Source organism: Coregonus lavaretus (genome assembly GCF_964263955.1).
Source record: "Coregonus lavaretus genome assembly, chromosome: 7".
Lineage (NCBI taxonomy): Eukaryota > Metazoa > Chordata > Actinopteri > Salmoniformes > Salmonidae > Coregonus > Coregonus lavaretus.
In genome coordinates, this window is record NC_139994.1 from 18,094,343 (window position 1) to 18,112,971 (window position 18,629).

Sequence of the window (18,629 nt, forward strand, 5' to 3'; positions counted from 1 at the left end):
TATCATCCCCCCACACCAGGTGGTCTCTCTGCATGTGATCTATCACTGTTTCTCTAGATAAGTGAATTAGTCATGCTTCAACAAGGGGGCCAAGCCTCGTTCCACACACACACACACACACACACACACACACACACACACACACACACACACACACACACACACACATCTTGTCGGGACCAAACAATTGATTCCCATTCAAAATCGTATTTTTCCTATCCCCTAACCCTAACCCTAATTGTTTTTTATTTATTTTTATTTCACCTTTATTTAACCAGGTAAGCCAGTTGAGAACAAGTTCTCATTTACAACTGCGACCTGGCCAAGATAAAGCAAAGCAGTGTGATTAAAAACAACAACACCGAGTTACAGTGAGGGGAAAAAAGTATTTGATCCCCTGCTGATTTTGTACGTTTGCCCACTGACAAAGAAATGATCAGTCTATAATTTTAATGGTAGGTTTATTTGAACAGTGAGAGACAGAATAACAACAAAAAAATCCAGAAAAACGCATGTCAAAAATGTTATAAATTGATTTGCATTTTAATGGATGAAATAAGTATTTGACCCCTCTGAAAAACATGACTTAGTACTTGGTGGCAAAACCCTTGTTGGCAATCACAGAGGTCAGACGTTTCTTGTAGTTGGCCACCAGGTTTGCACACATCTCAGGAGAGATTTTGTCCCACTCCTCTTTGCAGATCTTCTCCAAGTCATTAAGGTTTTGAGGCTGACGTTTGGAACTTGAACCTTCAGCTCCCTCCACAGATGTTCTAAGGGATTAAGGTCTGGAGACTGGCTAGGCCACTCCAGGACCTTAATGTGCTTCTTCTTGAGCCACTCCTTTGTTGCCTTGGCCATGTGTTTTGGGTCATTGTCATGCTGGAATACCCATCCACGACCCATTTTCAATGCCCTGGCTGAGGGAAGGAGGTTCTCACCCAAGATTTGACGATACATGGCCCCGTCCATCGTCCCTTTGATGCGGTGAAGTTGTCCTGTCCCCTTAGCAGAAAAACACCCCCAAAGCATAATGTTTCCACCTCCATGTTTGACGGTGGGGATGGTGTTCTTGGGGTCATAGGCAGCATTCCTCCTCCTCCAAACACGGCGAGTTGAGTTAATGCCAAAGAGCTCCATTTTGGTCACATCTGACCACAACACTTTCACCCAGTTCTCCTCTGAATCATTCAGATGTTCATTGGCAAAGTTCAGACGGGCATGTATATATGCGTTCTTGAGCAGGGGACCTTGCGAGCGCTGCAGGATTTCAGTCCTTCACAGCGTAGTGTGTTACCAATTGTTTTCTTGGTGACTATGGTCCCAGCTGCCTTGAGATCATTGACAAGATCCTCCTGTGTAGTTCTGGGCTGATTCCTCACCGTTCTCATGATCATTGCAACTCCACGAGGTGAGATCTTGCATGGAGCCCCAGGCCGAGGGAGATTGACAGTTATTTTGTGTTTCTTCCATTTGCGAATAATCGCACCAACTGTTGTCACCGTCTCACCAAGCTGCTTGGCGATGGTCTTGTAGCCCATTCCAGCCTTGTGTAGGTCTACAATCTTGTCCCTGACATCCTTGGAGAGCTTTTTGGTCTTGGCCATGGTGGAGAGTTTGGAATCTGATTGATTGATTGCTACTGTGGACAGGTGTCTTTTATACAGGTAACAAACTGAGATTAGGAGCACTCCCTTTAAGAGCTCGTTACCTGTATAAAAGACACCTGGGAGCCAGAAATCTTTCTGATTGAGAGGGGGTCAACTTCTTATTTCCATCATTAAAATGCAAATCAATTTATAACATTTTTGACATGCGTTTTTCTGGATTTTTTTGTTGTTATTCTGTCTCTCACTGTTCAAAAAAACCTAGCATTAAAATTATAGACTGATCATTTCTTTGTCGGAAGGCAAACATACAAAATCAGCAGGGGATCAAATACTTTTTTCCTTCACTGTACATATGGGGTAAAACAAACAAAGTCAAAAATACAACAGAAAATATATATATATATATATACAGTGTGTGCAAATGTAGCATGTTATGGAGGTAAGGCAATAAATTGGCCATAGTGCAAAAATAATTACTATTAGTATTAACACTGGAATGATAGATGTGCAAGTGATGATGTGCAAATAGAGATACTGGGGTACAAATGAGCAAAATAAAAAACAATATGGGGATGAGGTAGTTGTGTGGGCTAATTTCAGATGGGCTGTGTACAGGTGCAGTGATCGGTAAGGTGCTCTGACAACTGATGCTTAAAGTTAGTGAGGGAGATAAGAGTCTCCAGCTTTAGAGATTTTTGCAGTTCGTTCCAGTCATTGGCAGCAGAGACCTGGAAGGAATGGCGGCCAAAGGAGGTGTTGGCTTTGGGGATGACCAGTGAGATATACCTGCTAGAGCGCATACTACGGGTGGGTGTTGCTATGGTGACCAATGAGCTAAGATAAGGCGGGGATTTGCCTAGCAGTGATTTATAGATGGCCTGGAGGACCAGCCAACAAGAGTGTACAGGACACAGTGGTGGGTAGTATATGGGGCTTTGGTGACAAAACGGATGGCACTGTGATAGACTACATCCAATTTGCTGAGTAGAGTGTTGGAGGCTATTTTGTAAATTACATTGCCGAAGTCAAGGATCGGTAGGATAATCAGTTTTACGAGGGCATGTTTGGCAGCATGAGTGAAGGAGGCTTTGTTGCGAAATAGGAAGCCGATTCTAGATTTAACTTTGTTAACCAAAGACACCAGACACCTAGGTATTTGTAGTTGTCCACATACCCTAGGTCAGACCCGTCGAGAGTAGTGATTGTAGTCGGGTGGGCGGGTGACAGCAGCATGCATTTAGTTTTACTTGTGTTTAAGAGCAGTTGGAGGCTACGGAAGCAGTGTTGTATGGCATTGAAGCTCGTTTGGAGGTTTGTTAACGGTGTCCAATGAAGGGCCAGATGTATACAAAATGATGTCGTCTGCGTAGAGGTGGATCTGAGAATCACCAGCAGCAAGAGTGACATCATTGATATACACAGAGAAAAGAGTCAGCCCAAGAATTGAACCCTGTGGCACCCCCATAGACTGCCATAGGTCCAGACAACAGGCCCTCCGATTTGACACATTGAACTCTATCTGAGAAGTAGTTGGTGAACCAGGCGAGGCAGTCATTTGAGAAACCAAGGCTATTTAGTCTGCCAATAAGAATGCGGTGGTTGACAGAGTCAAAAGCCTTTGTTAGGTCGATGAAGACGGCTGCACAGTACTGTCTATTATCGATTGCGGTTATAATATCGTTTAGGACCTTGAGCGTGGCTGAGGTGCACCTATGACCAGCTCGGAAACCGGATTGCATAGCGGAGAAGGAACGGTGTGATTCGAAATGGTCGGTGATCTGTTTGTTAACTTGGCTTTCAAAAACTTTTGAAAGGCAGGGCAGGATGGATATAGGTCTGTAACAGTTTGGATCTAGAGTGTCACCCCCTTTGAAGAGGGGGATGACCGCGGCAGCTTTCCAATCTCTGGGGATCTGAGACGTTACGAAAGAGAGGTTGAACAGGCTAGTAATAGGGTTTGTGACAATTTCGGCGGCTAATTTTAGAAAGAAAGGGTCCAGATTGTCTAGCCCAGATGATTTGTAGGGGTCCAGATTTTGCAGCTCTTTCAGAACATCAGCTGTCTGAATTTGTGTGAAGGAGAAGCGGGCGGGGGGCAGAGCTGGTGACTGGGGTAGTGGTAGCCAGGTGGAAAGCATGGCCAGCCGTAGCAAAATGCTTGTTGAAATTCTCGATTATTGTAGATTTATCGGTGGTGATAGTGTTTCCTAGCCTCAGTGCAGTGGGCAGCTGGGAGGAGGTGCTCTTATTCTCCATGGACTTTACAGTGTCCCAAAACTTTTTGGAGTTAGCTAGCCTTTGCTTTCCTAACTGCTTGTGTATATTGGTTCCTAACTTCCCTGAAAAGTTGCATATCGCGGGGGCTATTCGATGCTAATGCAGTACGCCACAGGATGTTTTTGTGCTGGTCAAGGGCAGTCAAGTCTGAGGAGAACCAGGGGCTATATCTGTTCTTAGTTCTGCATTTTTTGAATGGGGCATGCATATTTAAGATTGAGAGGAAAGCACTTTTAAAGAACAACCAGGCATCCGCTACTGACGGAATGAGATTTGGATCTACATCAAGGATACCTGGGCCAGGTCAATTAGGAAGGCCTGCTCGCTAAAGTGTTTTAGGGAGCGTTTGACAGTGATGAGGGGTGGTCGTTTGACCGCGGACCCGTTACGGACGCAGGCAATAAGGCAGTGATCGCTGAGATCCTGGTTGAAGACAGCGGAGGTGTATTTAGAGGGTAAATTAGTCAGGATGATATCTATAAGGGTGCCCATGTTTACGGATTTAGGGTTGTACCTGGTAGGTTCCTTGATAATTTGTGTGAGATTGAGGACATCTAGTTTGGATTGTAGGGGTGTTAAGCATATTCCAGTTTAGGTCACCAAGCAGTACGAACTCTGAGGATAGATAGGGGGCAATCAGTTCACATATGGTGTCCATGGCACAGCAGGGGGCTGAGGGGGGTCTGTAGCAAGCTGCAACAGTGAGAGACCTATTTTTGGAAAGGTGGATTTTTAGAAGTAGGAGCTCAAACTGTTTGGGCACAGACCTGGATAGTATGATAGATAGGGTAATAGCAAGTAGCTAGTTAGCTGGCTACTCCCGTCCGGTAGACAGAGAGGTAGATAGCCGGGATATGGGCCTGGCTCGAGGCTAGCTCAAGGCTAACTGGTGCTTGCTTTGGGGGCAGTGGTGATTAGCTAACAGCAACATCCATTCGGTTGCGGCTAGCTAGTTGCGATCCGGTGTTAATGTCCAGTGATTCAGTTATTCCGGCAGAAAATTCCGATGTTCTGGGTGGAAACCGCTAACTGTGGCTAATAGCAAGTAGCTAGTTAGCTGGCTAGCTAGGTTCAACTGGAGATTCTAGATAAAAGGTAAGTCAATAATATAATCCTTTCCACATTGAGTGAGGCGGGTTGCAGGAAAGTATATTTAGTAGAAGGATGAAAAGTGTGATAGGGAAATATGTACGAAAAATACAAAAAAAATACAAAAAACAGGCTATTTACACGGACACACACAGAGTACACGACCGCAATGCTACGCCATCTTGGAAAAACCCATAAGCCTAAAATAGCCTTTTTCTAAACACACACACTCTGAACCCAAGCCTTATTCCGTGCACATATTTGCTCCACACACACATACAACCTGCATGTTTATTTAAAGCTTCCTGCCACCGTTGAGGGAAATGGTGTGTGAGCTTCTTCACGCCCCAGAGAAACTGTCCATGTGTGGGCGCCGCATGTAATGACGGGATATTTACTAGCTATTCATGGAATGTGTGTGTGTGTGTGTTTGTGCAGGAAAAGGGCCCTGCAGAGCGTCCGGATTCTGCGTAATGCATCTGCTGTGTTATCAAAAACTTTTTCCGCTGTTCTGGGCACACACACACCTCTCTCCGCTCCGGAGGCAAAACGGGGTTAGTTAATTAACTTCCTCCCTGGTATTGGCTGATTGGCCATGGGTCACTGCTGATTGGGTCACACTGCTGATTACACTTCCTGGTGTTCCTCAGTAGCCAGTAGCAGAACCCTTTTTACCTTCCCCCCCCCCCCCCCCCCCCCCCCCCTCATTTTCAATCTTTTCATCTGTTAGAGGAGGTCTTCAGATGGGGTAAATGTGGGATTGAAGTGGAGCGTGTGCGTGTCTTTAGAACGTTGAAGTGGACTGCTTCAGTAATGTCTTTATTTATCATCACAGACACCGTCTCAGGGATGAGAAATAAAGACTATTTGAAATGCACTACTCTGTTGAGGGTTTTCCATGCTAAGTACCTATTATGGGGACTACTTGAGGCAGTAGCTAACAAACCCACAGTGCACAGGCTAAGATCACTTCATAGACAGACAACCTTTTAGACAATTATTCAAGCTGCTTTGTGAGAGTGAATTTATTTATACATTTTATGTGTATAACAGTTGGCATCCATTTCAATGTCAACTTGAACTTCACATGTAATCTGAATGGAAAAATCAATGTACGTCATTCATTATGGCCATTTCCTGGCATTACTCATTAGCCCCTAAAATTATCAAGTGATGTTTTCTATGTTTTCTCTATGAGGAAAGTCAACCCCAATCCTGGTTGGTATATTTCATGAAAATATCTTACAGTATTTCTCTTTAAATATATCAACATAAAACCAAGGGAACATATTGATGCTTTATGCACCATTCCGCCACATAAACGATCTATACACTTACCCATTGGGTAAGCACATCTGTAGCCCAATAACTTTCTAAGGGTTTCAATTCCTCCAGAGCCGCTAAAGAGACTCTTATTGAGACAACAGCTTAGTTTATCTATCGGACACCGCAGCAGATCAATAATATAGATCACAGACCCAGAGACCACCAGAATACCAATGGTGTGGAAACACTGGAGGGAGGGAGGGAGAGTATAGCTGCGATTCCAGATGTGGAGTATAGAAGACATTACAGTCCCCTCCATACGTCTCTTCAGAGGCGTCATACCCTTTAAAACTGAGGATTTTTGCATAAATTGTTTGGATACAAATATGCAACATAGAAACAGAATCAATGCATATTGAATTTGGCCACCATTGCCTCCTGAAATGTTTTTGGACTGTCCCAATTCTATCAGGTCAACTCACAGCATCTTAATGCAGGTCTAGAAATGCAGCTGAAGACTTGTGTAATAGGTATGGTGTCTGTATTTGATAAGGTTTATGTAGGAAATGACAGGAAACTGTCATGCTATCTTGGTATAGAAAGAGTATTGCTTCATGGTGTGTGATTCAGGTCCCATACCTAACATGTTGACAGTGATGAGATGGCCATTTTGTCCTCTGATATGATATCTGGAGAGTGAGACCAGTGATGGTGGCAGTAAGCTACAGTGTCGCAACAGAGGGTGAAGACTTCTGTTAGACTAAGCCGTGTGTTAGACATGCACTCTACTCACTACTCAACAAAGTGGTGGTGAGGGCTTAGCAAGGCTAGCGAGGATCTTTGTCTAGAACTTTCCTCTCAGAGTTCAAGCGAAACACGACACTCATCTCTTAGCAGGACTTCCAACGGCGAGCATGGGGCGAAATCACCTGGGCCCTCTCTCCCCCTTCCTCCCCGCCTCTCCATAGCAGCAGTTTGAAGGCAGGACGTTCCCTGCACTTCACCGGCTTTGATGATCACTGACTCGAGAGTACAAAAACTAACTAGCTGTAGCGGAATGGCTCTTTGCATTTAAATGGCACATTACCAGAGTGCTCTTATTCCTTGTTCGAACATAACATGACTCCTTGCCTCATTTGCATCCAAGGGGTTCCACGGCTATGTTGTCTTTGAAGTATAGATGTAGTAATGTTTGTCCCAAATGGCACCCTTTTCCCTATTTAGTGCACTACTTTTGACCAGAGCTCTATGGGTAGTGCACAAAAAGGGAATAGGATGGCATTTGGGACGTAACCTCAAACAACCGTGTTCAGGGGTTTTTCTATTGCATTTACGCTAAAGGCATCTTTTTTTCCTGGTGTTGTTGTTGGACCTTTAATGAATAAATTTACCAATCCTAACAAGGTCTTTATTTGCTCTAATAACATGATTTAATTAGCAGTATTAGGATGTTGGGGAGAATATGTTTTTTGCTGCTTGAGAATATTTGTTGTTTGGTGCCAGCACTGGTTGAAGAGTAAAATCTTTTGAAATTAGGCTATTACTTGTTATTTCCATATTTTCCCCCTTGTATAGCATGTAGTGCCAAAAACTGCTGGCAAAATATTGCGTAGTTAATCACATCCTACCCTTTTTGTTTTCAGAGGAAGTGGGAGTCTTTTACTGGTCAGTTTGATCAGAATCTCCAGAGGAGAGGATATTTCACAGAAGACGGCTTTACTTGGAGCTTATCAGACTCTGTGGAGAGTCGAGGGTGGGCGAAGACATTTACCTTGTGTCTTTGGCCTGTGTATATCTGGACTGCTTCAGTAAGTCCTAATTAAACTAGGACCAGAGCATGAACCGAAGAGGGGAAGAAATGGAAATGAAAAAGATAAAAAGAGAGGGAGGGGAGGGAGAAACGGAGGGGATGTGTGCACAGAGACTAGAGGACTAGACATAGTCCAAACACTGGAAATTGGAGGCAGAGTGAGAGATGGATATGGCTGGGGAGTCGAGACCTCTTCCTGTTAGAATGTGAAGAGAAATTGTCAAGTGGAACTCAAAAGAAGGCTCGGTTCTTATCCATCTAAAGCACATTGAATGATAAACACTGGAAACAAATAACTGAAATGGTCAGTGTTCATCAGGGGAAAATAAACTAATTTCTTGTTAGCTAGGATTCTTTTTATTGAATGAAGGATCTTGTCATTTTTAAGGATTGTCTAAATGTAATTGTGCATTCTGCATAATTCAGTCTTGTCGACTGCGAGCATGAATGAAATAAGTCCAATCAAATCAAAAGAACAAAGCTAGTATCCCCAAACGTTCACCTCTCCCAGCCTCTCTTGGACATCTAGGAATTGGACCTGAACCATGAACATTCTCAATTGTTCCTTATTTGACAAGTTCAGAAAATACCTCTGTTTCATGCCTAATGAGCACAACCCTGAAATGGCACCGAAACCAGGCCCATTCTCCCATTCCAAAAGGGGAACAATAATATGTTCTGTTCAATCACTTACCTGTGATTTAATGGCTAACGTCCTGGTCTCCTCCTGCAATCCTACGGAAGGCACAGCATGGGTTGATTGACTTATTGTCCTGCTGAGCCGTAGCTCAGTGATTAGCACCGGAGACTAACTCTGATTCTGCATTGCGTCTGAAGAACAGAACACACTCTCGCCATTCACTGTAATCACATCATTCAGTATGCAGGTTGGCAGATGGGAGAATGTTGTGTAGTATACTGCTTCAGTCTGCTTTAGATCGGGTTAAAACGTGACCGAAAATTGACCCTAAGAAAATGAACCTCCTTGTTTACGTCGATTAACCTTCTCTGCCGTGAGGCCTTCACAGCCTTAGCAGGATGACCAACCAAAGGAGTCAAGAGTCTCTTTCATAGTCTCTCTTTTCCCCCTGGTCGTGATCAATCCCTAGAATTCTGTAACTAGATATACTGAGATAATTGAGGGACCAGGTCCTCTATAATTAACCTTACTGTAATTCTTTTAATGACAGTGGCTAATGAAAGGAAGCTATTGTGAAGCGGTGTGTTACTGTCATTAAGGGGGAAGCAACAGCATTCTCTCTGGTATAGTAGGCCTGATTCAGACTACATAACAGGGAGGGTCCATTTCTGTTTTCAACTGACATCAACTAATGTTTTCACACTCTTATGATTGACAGTAGGGAGAGGAGGAATTTTTTGATAGGGCTGTTGTCATAGAAACCGTGATTGGTGCTCAGTTAGAGTGCTGGACGTATTGAGTATGAGTGACTGCTCTCCACACGCCTGCTCATCATCGCTAATTAAGCGTGTGTGTGAGCGGCAGGTAGCCTAGCGGTTAAGCGCGTTGGGCCAGTAACCGAAAGGTTGCTGGTTCGAATCACTGAGCCAACTAGGTGAAAAATCTGTTTGTGCCCTTGAGCAAGGCACCTAACACTAATTGCTCCTGTAAGTCGCTCTGGATAAGAGTGTCTGCTAAATGACTAAAATGTCTCCTCGCTAGTTTAGCCTCATCGTCCTCCAGATGTGATGAAACTCCTGAGTCATTATGCTAAACAACGACAGAGTTACACGCACACACACCTACACACACACACACTCACACACACTCCTGAGTCATTTTACTGAACAATGACAGGGTCAATCATTATGGCAGCCTGTTTAAGCCCCCTCTATTTTATGAAAGGCGTTTAGAGAAGGATTTACATTCTTTATTAGCTTTGTGTCATAGCCTTCAACATCTAGTTGAGCTTTTAATACCTGGTGTTACCCACACGGTGCGTTGCCAGGAACTCAAGGGCACACATAGGTCCTAGTAGACTAGCCTGACTATCGCTACTGTCATGCTACTGCAGTATTATTAGCTACTCCTACTGATTTGTTTTATCAACACTACTTTGAGTCAGAGGAACTTGGAGCCGATCCTCTCTCTCTCTCGCTCTCTCTCACCCTCTCTCTCTCTTTCTCTCTCTCTCTGTACCTCTCTCTATCCCTGTCTTTGTCTCTCTCTCTCTCTAAGTTACTTTCTTACAGTAAATATGCAATCTAAAGTATCTCTCTTTTGTTCACACAAAGTTATCTTTTGTTCACACAAAGCGGGCACACACACACACACACCCCTCTCTCCTTTTCTTACTTTTCTTGTGTGGCTGTATTATTTGTTTCTGATTTGTTTTAGGCTGTGTGTCGAGGCAGTGTTATTATCTATGTGGACTGCCAGGGCATGGTTTATGGTAACAATATCCTAACAATATCCTGGATTAGGGAACAGGATGTAAATTGCTATGGAATATCTGTGGGGCATCAGTGTTCTTGAGTCAGCATACACTGGTCTGAGCTGTAAGGACAAAGAATGAGAGGAGGATTCACCTTTTCCTTCCTTCCTTCTCTCCTCTCTTCTGCTCCTCCTCCTCTCCTCTTACCATCCCCACAAGTGCAGACTATTTCCAGACAGTCCTTTCCATACCCCCCCCCCCCCCCCCCCCCCCTCTCTCTGTCTCTCTCTTTCTCTATCTGTCACAGTAATTGATATATGGGTGCCGGAGCTAGGCGGAGACATTTGCATATAATGTCCTGGTAACGGATGTAATCATGAATGCCCTGGGCCCTGCGAGCTGTACAAGGATGAGCCTCTATAAGACTGATGATCCTTTGAATAATGCACAATAAGCAATATTTTCCTGCCAGATCAAATTAGTCTGACGTACAGCTGAGGCTGGAGCTAGCGGTGGTCAACTGAGGAGACTGGAGTATTCCTATCCAGTCTAATGTTCCTGTCCTTGGCTCTACTCTGTATGTATAATGCTCCAGGCCCCAGTCACTCCTCTTTAGTCCCAGGTCTAAGTACCTCATCAGTCCAGTTCTTATACCCCAGCCTGACAACCACAGCCTCTTACCTCCAGCCCTAGTCACAAGTCCGGCCCACATAGAGAGAATAGGCTGCTTTTCTTCAGCCCTACGCCAATCCCTCCTTACTCCCAGCCCTCACCTTTAGTAACCTAACCTGTAATATAACAAGAATTCCCTAGTCTCTCAATTCAATACCTGATGGGTCTCTTAGTCCAGGCCCTGTGGTCCAACCCAAGCCCCAGTCCCAGCCTGGAGTTAAGAGGTTAATACTGACTCCTGTTACTACTCTGTGTAATATCTTATTCCAGTCAAACATGGAACCTTTAGATGTCTCATTATTATATTATTCAATTAGTGTCCTTCTACTGGTGCAGAGTTACTAAGCAACAGATATTCCTTAGAAAATAAATGTAAAATATCTGGATATGAAGAGTTCTGAGACTCATTACAAAGTTATCAAATGCTGATGGCTTGGTCGTAAATGAAACCTATAGTCATTCGGGAGACAGGAGAATAATATAGAACACCATCGTAGTCCTTCAATGTTTTCTTTTTTTAATCAGTGTTTAAGATTCTTAATTAATTTGTATGCATGTCACAATTCCTCTGAATTAATTAATTAATTTCTCAATTACAGAAATAGTCTACAGACACATTTATCGATCAAGGCTTCCATTGAACCTGCTCTGATTTGAAACCATTTAATTTGGGAGTGAAAGAGTTTAGCCATGTATCCTTTATGATTCTCCACAGCAAGACTGTTTAGAGGTACACATAATAATATAATTGTTTTTTGAAATGCCAAGTCAATAAAGACTTTTCAGCTGTACTGATAGATAGCAATACAACTGTACCATAGAGGCACAGAATAAGTTAACGGAAAAATAAAAAGAACTGGAGGAACTTATTCAACAAAGATCAAGTGTAATATATTATTAAAATAAAGTGAACTGGATGGAATATGGGGAAAAATGCACCAAATTATTTTTTTATCTTCAACATAGAAATGCTACCATCAATAATTTACTGAAACTTGTTACAAATGACGGATTTCACCCATGATTCAACATTCTCTCAATTTTGGAGAATCTCTTATACAATGGGTTAAAGTTATGTATAGTAACCCTAGGTGTAAAATAGTAAATAATGGCTACTTCTCAGAAAGTATTAAAAAGTATTTTACTCAGTACTTTGTTGAAGCAACTTTGGCAGCGATTACAGCCTTGAGTCTTCTTGGGTATGACGCTACAACCTTAGCACACCTGTATTTGGGGAGTTTCTCCTATTCTTCTCCGCAGATACTCTCAAGCTCTGTCAGGTTGGATGGGGAGCGTCGCTGCACAGCTATTTTCAGGTCTCTCCAGAGATGTTCGATCGGGTTTAAGTCCGGGCTCTGGCTGGGCCCCTCAAGGACATTCAGAATCTTGTCCCAAAGCCACTCCTGCATTGTCTTGGCTGTGTGCTTAGGGTCGTTGTCCTGTTGGAAGGTGAACCTTTGCCCCAGTCTGAGGTCCTGGAGCAGGTTTTCATCAAGGATCTCTCTGTACTTTGCTCCTTTCATCTTTCCCTCGATCCTGACTAGTCTCCCAGTCCCTGCCGCTGAAAAACATCCCCACAGTATGATGCTGCCACCACCATGCTTCACCGTGGTGATGGTGAGAGGTTTCCTCCAGACGTGACGCTTGGCATTCAGGCCAATCTTGGTTTCATCAGACCAGAGAATCTTGTTTCTCATGGTCTGAGAGTGTTTAGGTGCCTTTTGGCAAACTCCAAGCGGGTTGTCATGTGCATTTTACTGAGGAGTGGCCACTCTACCATAAAGGCCTGATTGGTGGAGTGCTGCAGAGATGGTTGTCCTTCTGGAAGGTTCTCCCATCTCCACAGAGGAACTTTGGAGTTCTGTCAGAGTGACCATCGGGTTCTTGGTCACCTCCCTGACCAAGGCTCTTCTCCCCTGATTGCTCAGGGGAGAAGAGTCTTGGTGGTTCCAAACTTCTTCCATTTAAGAATGATGGAGTCCAATGTGTTCCTGTGCCTTGACACAATCCTGTCTCTGAGCTTTATGGACAATTCCTTCGACCTCATGGCTTGGTTTTTGCTCTTTATCGTTGGGTTTCTTACATAAATGTTTGGTGATCGACCAGGAATGCCATGAAGATCGACCAGTCGATTGCGTTCGACCAGTCGATTGCGATCGACCGGTTGGTGACCACTGGTGTAGATGAAGGGGAAGAGACAGGTTAAAGATGGATTTTTAAGCCTTGAGACAATACCTTTCCTTACTTTTCTTCTCTTTCTCCATTGGAGCTAACATTGGCCAGCATCCCTTTGGAAAGCTTTCGACACCTTGTTGAGTCCTTGCCCCAACGAATTGAGGCTGTTCTGAGGGCTGTAGGGGGGGTTGCAACTAAATATTAGCAAGGTGTTCTTAATGTTTTGTACACTGTGTGTGTGTGTGTGTGTGTGTGTGTGTGTGTGTGTTTGTGTATGTGTCTGTGACACGGAGGGATGACACATGGAGGGTTATCGGCCGCGGAGCAGGCAGCCTCCGGTTCAACACTCGTCACTGTTGGGTTCCGCTGTACCCATAATTGTCTTCTTCTGACTCTGCCGCCCTGACACCTACTGACTAACGAAGAGCTGTCAGAAGCTCTGGCTTTAGGTTCCCTCTATCTTTCTCTCTCGCTCTCTTTCTTCTCTCTTTCTTCTCTCTATCTCTCTCGCCGCTGACTCCTTCGCTTAAAAAATAATTATTTCTGTCCCTCTCCCTCCCTCCCTTTCTTCTCCCTCTTCTTTTTTCATTCTCATCCACTGCAGAAATTGGAAGTTAGCTGGATTAACTAAATACAATGTTACTGCTAAACATCTTCAAAGCTCTGGTTGATCTTTGAAGATCTAACAAATACTGTAGATAAGAGATTGGAATGGAGGGGTGGAGGTTGGAGGAAACATGATGTCAAAGGAAAAGGCTTTTAGTGTTGAAGACTCTGATGAGAACAAGGAAATGCCAGAGTCTGTTGCTGTCTTTCCATCAGTTCTCCAAAGAGTTATGTTTTGTGTCTGCTCAACCCATTTGATAAAATATTGAAATGGTGAACTTTGCTAAGTATTTGCTTGAGAGGGAACAGTACACCCATACTGTACAACTAAAATATGAGGATTTTATTTGGTTTTCCTCCTCTTCTGATATCATGATTAGAATGAACTTTGAATGCATTTTACTGTAAAGCCAGACATATCAAGTCAGCTTTTTACATCAATAACCTCCATGTAACTTTTTCAGGCTCTTCTCCTCTGTCTCATGTTCATGCTTACAGTTTACAATTTTTCTGTGATGATACCACATACTATAGCCAGCCTAATACATCGCACAGCACACTAAACCAACGATGACTGTTCCTTATGAGCCACTGACCATTTCAGTCTTCCATCCTGGGAGGAGAAATGCGGTTGGATAGTGGAGGGGTTAACCATCGGAGGTTCTCCCCCTCAGTCCCCTGGCACAGCTGGATGTTGAGATGAACTGGCAGAGCATCCTAAACATGGAGCCTCCTGGAGTCGGCCCTTATAGAGTGAACAGAACACATTCTACCCAGGGCTCAGGAAGAGAACAAACACCAGCCTAATCCCCACTCCAGGATATTCCGAGCCGGCCTCGTATCTCGACCGTAGGCTGCTACTTCGACCGCGGGCTGCTACTCCCACGAAGGAGAATGCATGACAATGATTGGACTGCCTACGCATGTTGCAGGATCCAGGCCAGAGAGCTTGGGTTTATAGGCTATCTCTCTGCTGTTCTACACTTTATTTTATTTTTTACACGAGGGAAGAGTGAGACAATGCAGAACAGTGATCATGACCCTGTGAACTGCCTTTAGCTCTTGTTCTTAATGAACATGCGCTCTGTTGGTAATGAGTAATGCACTCTCTGGCCCCCTCTCTGGTCACACAAGGGATAGGGAAAGTAATGATACAAAACGAAACAATATGACTTGATCAATCCAATTGTTGCATCGTAAATTGGTCTGATCTCAACCCCCATTACAACACAAACAGACACATTTTGAGAAGATCACAGGCAGATTGAACCAGTTCTCTGTCGGAAACCCACTATGGGGGCTTTATCTATTGTCTTCTAGAGAACGAGACTGTAAATCTCACCCAACTAAACCCTGATTGGACCGTCACGCTACATCAAAAGCAATGAATTAGGAAATCTTTGAACTTCTCTGACAGAGTTCACCAAACCAATTAACGCTTCTCAACGAATATAGCTGTAGGAGTGAACTGGTGTCTAGAGTCTCAACGTTACGATTCAAATGGCCATGGATGGAACAATCAGCCTGATTGCAGTAGAGCGGGGGGGATGGGGGTGTTTCTCATTCGCCGTCTCGGTTACATAGATTACGTAGAGTCTGGTGGGGTTGAGTTGAAACCTCTGACAGTCAGGCGGGAGTAGAGAGGGAACTAGCTGTCTTGCCTTTCGCTGTGATGGGAGCGGGAGATACAGTAAGCAGGATTTATTTCCCAAACAGGCTAAGGGTAATTAATTGGAGGAGCGAGGGGGAGAGGGGAGAGCGGGGGTTGGTGTAATCCTGTTTTCCACAGCCCTTAACCCCAATGCACCCTGGGAGAAACCGACCCAGGCACTTCAAAGAACACAGCCAACAAGAACTTGACATGGAGACTGAGGAAATGTGCACCATCTTTACCCAGATGCCCTTGTCTCTCTCTCATCCTCTCTCATCCTCTCTATCACTCTCTCACAATCTTTCTTTCTTTCTTTCTTTCTTTCTTTCTTTCTTTCTTTCTTTCTTTCTTTCTTTCTTTCTTTCTTTCTTTCTTTCTTTCTTTCTTTCTTTCTTTCTTTCTTTCTTTCTTTCTTTCTTTCTTTCTTTCTTTCTTTCTTTCTTTCTTTCTTCTTTCTTTCTTTCTTTCTTTCTTTCTTTCTTTCTTTCTTTCTTTCTTTCTTTCTTTCTTTCTTTCTTTCTTTCTTTCTTTCTTTCTTTCTTTCCCCCTTGTTTATTAACTAGGAATTATAAATAGAGAAACTGAGGTAGATAAAGTCATTAGTAGTATGTGAAGTTTTCCTCTGTGAGCTGTAGATCAAATTTAGCCCCCATGTTTTTAGCGTTACTTTGCTCTCTGAGTGATACTTGAGATAGGCATAATTTTCGGATCATAATATTCTGCGCATGGAGCTTAATGGGTTTAGATGTAAAGTCATACAAGTCCCCTTTATATTAAAATGAAATATATGCAGTGCTCTGTCTACTCTTTAGAAGGGAAATTACAATGACGTCTTCGGGTACTGCTGTAACCCAGGAATAATCCTGTTGGAATGAATTTAATAAAATGAATTCTGGACCCCCCTTAAATAACCCTTGTGATGAGAGGGCCAATATACCCCATGAGTGGAAGAGGTGGTATACATTTGAATAGTTTTGCAGATAGTGGCTATTTTGAATATTTTTCTTGATCGTGATCATGGTATGTGGTTGTTTGGCCTACATTAGTTGTGGTTTTAAAGATCTGCTAAATTACATAAATGGGAAATCTAAGCTCTCGTACGGGCAATTATTTTTACCCATATGCATTGGATGCATAAACCCATTAGGGCGTCCACCCACGGTGCTCAGAATGACAGGAATCACATTCAGATTATGGTATAGTGCCTTGCAAAAAGTATTCATCCCCCTTGGCGTTTTTCCTATTTTGTTGCATTACAACCTGTAATTTATCCTTTATGAATAAATTGAAATAATATGGCACCACAACAAACCTGCCAAGAGAGGGCCGCCCAACAAAACTCACGGATCAGGCAAGGAGGGCATTAATCAGAGAGGCAACAAAGAGACCAAAGATAACCCTGAAGGAGCTGCAAAGCTCCACAGCGGAGATTGGAGTATCTGTCCATAGGACCACTTTAAGCCGTACACTCCACAGAGCTGGGCTTTATGGAAGAGTGGCCAGAAAAAAAGCCATTGCTTAAAGAAAAAAATAAGCAAACATGTTTGGTGTTCACCAAAAGGCATGTGGGAGACTCCCCAAACATATGGAAGAAGGTACTCTGGTCAGATGAGACTCAAATTTAGCTTTTTGGCCATCAAGGAAAACGCTATGTCTGGCGCAAACCCAACACCTCTCATCACCCCGAGCATTGTGGTGGTAGCATCATGCTGTGGGGATGTTTTTCATCGGCAGGGACTGGGAAACTGGTCAGAATTGAAGGAATGATGGATGGCGCTAAATACAGGGAAATTCTTGAGGGAAACCTGTTTCAGTCTTCCAGACATTTGAGACTGGGACGGAGGTTCACCTTCCAGCAGGACAATGACCCTAAGCATACTACTAAAGCAACACTCGAGTGGTTTAAGGGGAAACAATTAAATGTCTTGGAATGGCCTAGTCAAAGCCCAGACCTCAATCCAATTGAGAATCTGTGGTATGACTTAAAGATTGCTGTACACCAGCGGAACCCATCCAACTTTAAGGAGCTGGAGCAGTTTTGCCTTGAAGAATGGGCAAAAATCCCAGTGGCTAGATGTGCCAAGCTTATAGAGACATACCCCAAGAGACTTGCAGCTGTAATTGCTGCAAAAGGTGGCTCTACAAAGTATTGACTTTGAATAGTTATGCACGAACAAGTTTTCTGTTTTTTTTTGTCTTATTTCTTGTTTGTTTCACAATAAAGAATATTTTGCATCTTCAAAGTGGTAGGCATGTTGTGTAAATCACATGATACAAATCACCAAAAAAATCCATTTTAATTCCAGGTTGTAAGGCAACAAAATAGGAAAAATGCCAAGGGGGGTGAATACTTTCGCAAGCCACTGTAATGCATCTTAACAGAACATGTAGCTCATGTAATGAAGCATCCAATAAAATGTCATTTTCAAACATTTGCCAAAATGCAATTCCCGTGAAAAGACCATTCTAAACAGCGCACCTGATATCGGTTCCATATGTGACAGAGATGAAAATCTATTTTAGAAACGTATAAAGAGTGGGAATCTAAATATGCAACAACTAGGATGGGTTGCTAATATAACTAGGATGGGTTGCTAATATAACTAGGATGGGTTGCTAATATAACTAGGATGGGTTGCTAATATAACTAGGATGGGTTGCTAATATAACTAGGATGGGTTGCTAATATAACTAGGATGGGTTGCTAATATAACTAGGATGGGTTGCTAATATAACTAGTATTGTGCCTTTGGCTTCTGGACAGCGAAAGAAAGTTGATATGAAAACCAGTAGAACAGGAGAGAAATGGCATAGTGGTGGGTTCAATAGGGAAGTAAATATAAATACATTTGCCACAATTATATAATTTCTACTGTCTATACAGAAATAAATAAAACCATTCAAAATACTTCACCAGAATGCACGACTTAGCCACAGAGGAATCAAGGATCATTAGCTTCTTTTAAAAAATTGCTCGTAGGCCTATACCTATTTGGGAAGCCCGAAATTTGGGCAGCAAGCGTGGCAATTGGCCTAGTTGATATTTGAGTTGCGGCTGTCAGTGAAAAGCATTTAAAATA

The 18,629-nt window shown here is 43.2% G+C and overlaps 1 protein-coding gene across 1 annotated transcript in view; it reads left to right on the forward strand.

Moving 5' to 3' along the window:
• Nucleotides 1–18,629, forward strand: part of LOC311131905 (receptor-type tyrosine-protein phosphatase U-like) — a 221,837-nt gene that overhangs the window by 99,544 nt on the left and 103,664 nt on the right. The gene's annotated exons all lie outside the window — the stretch shown is intronic.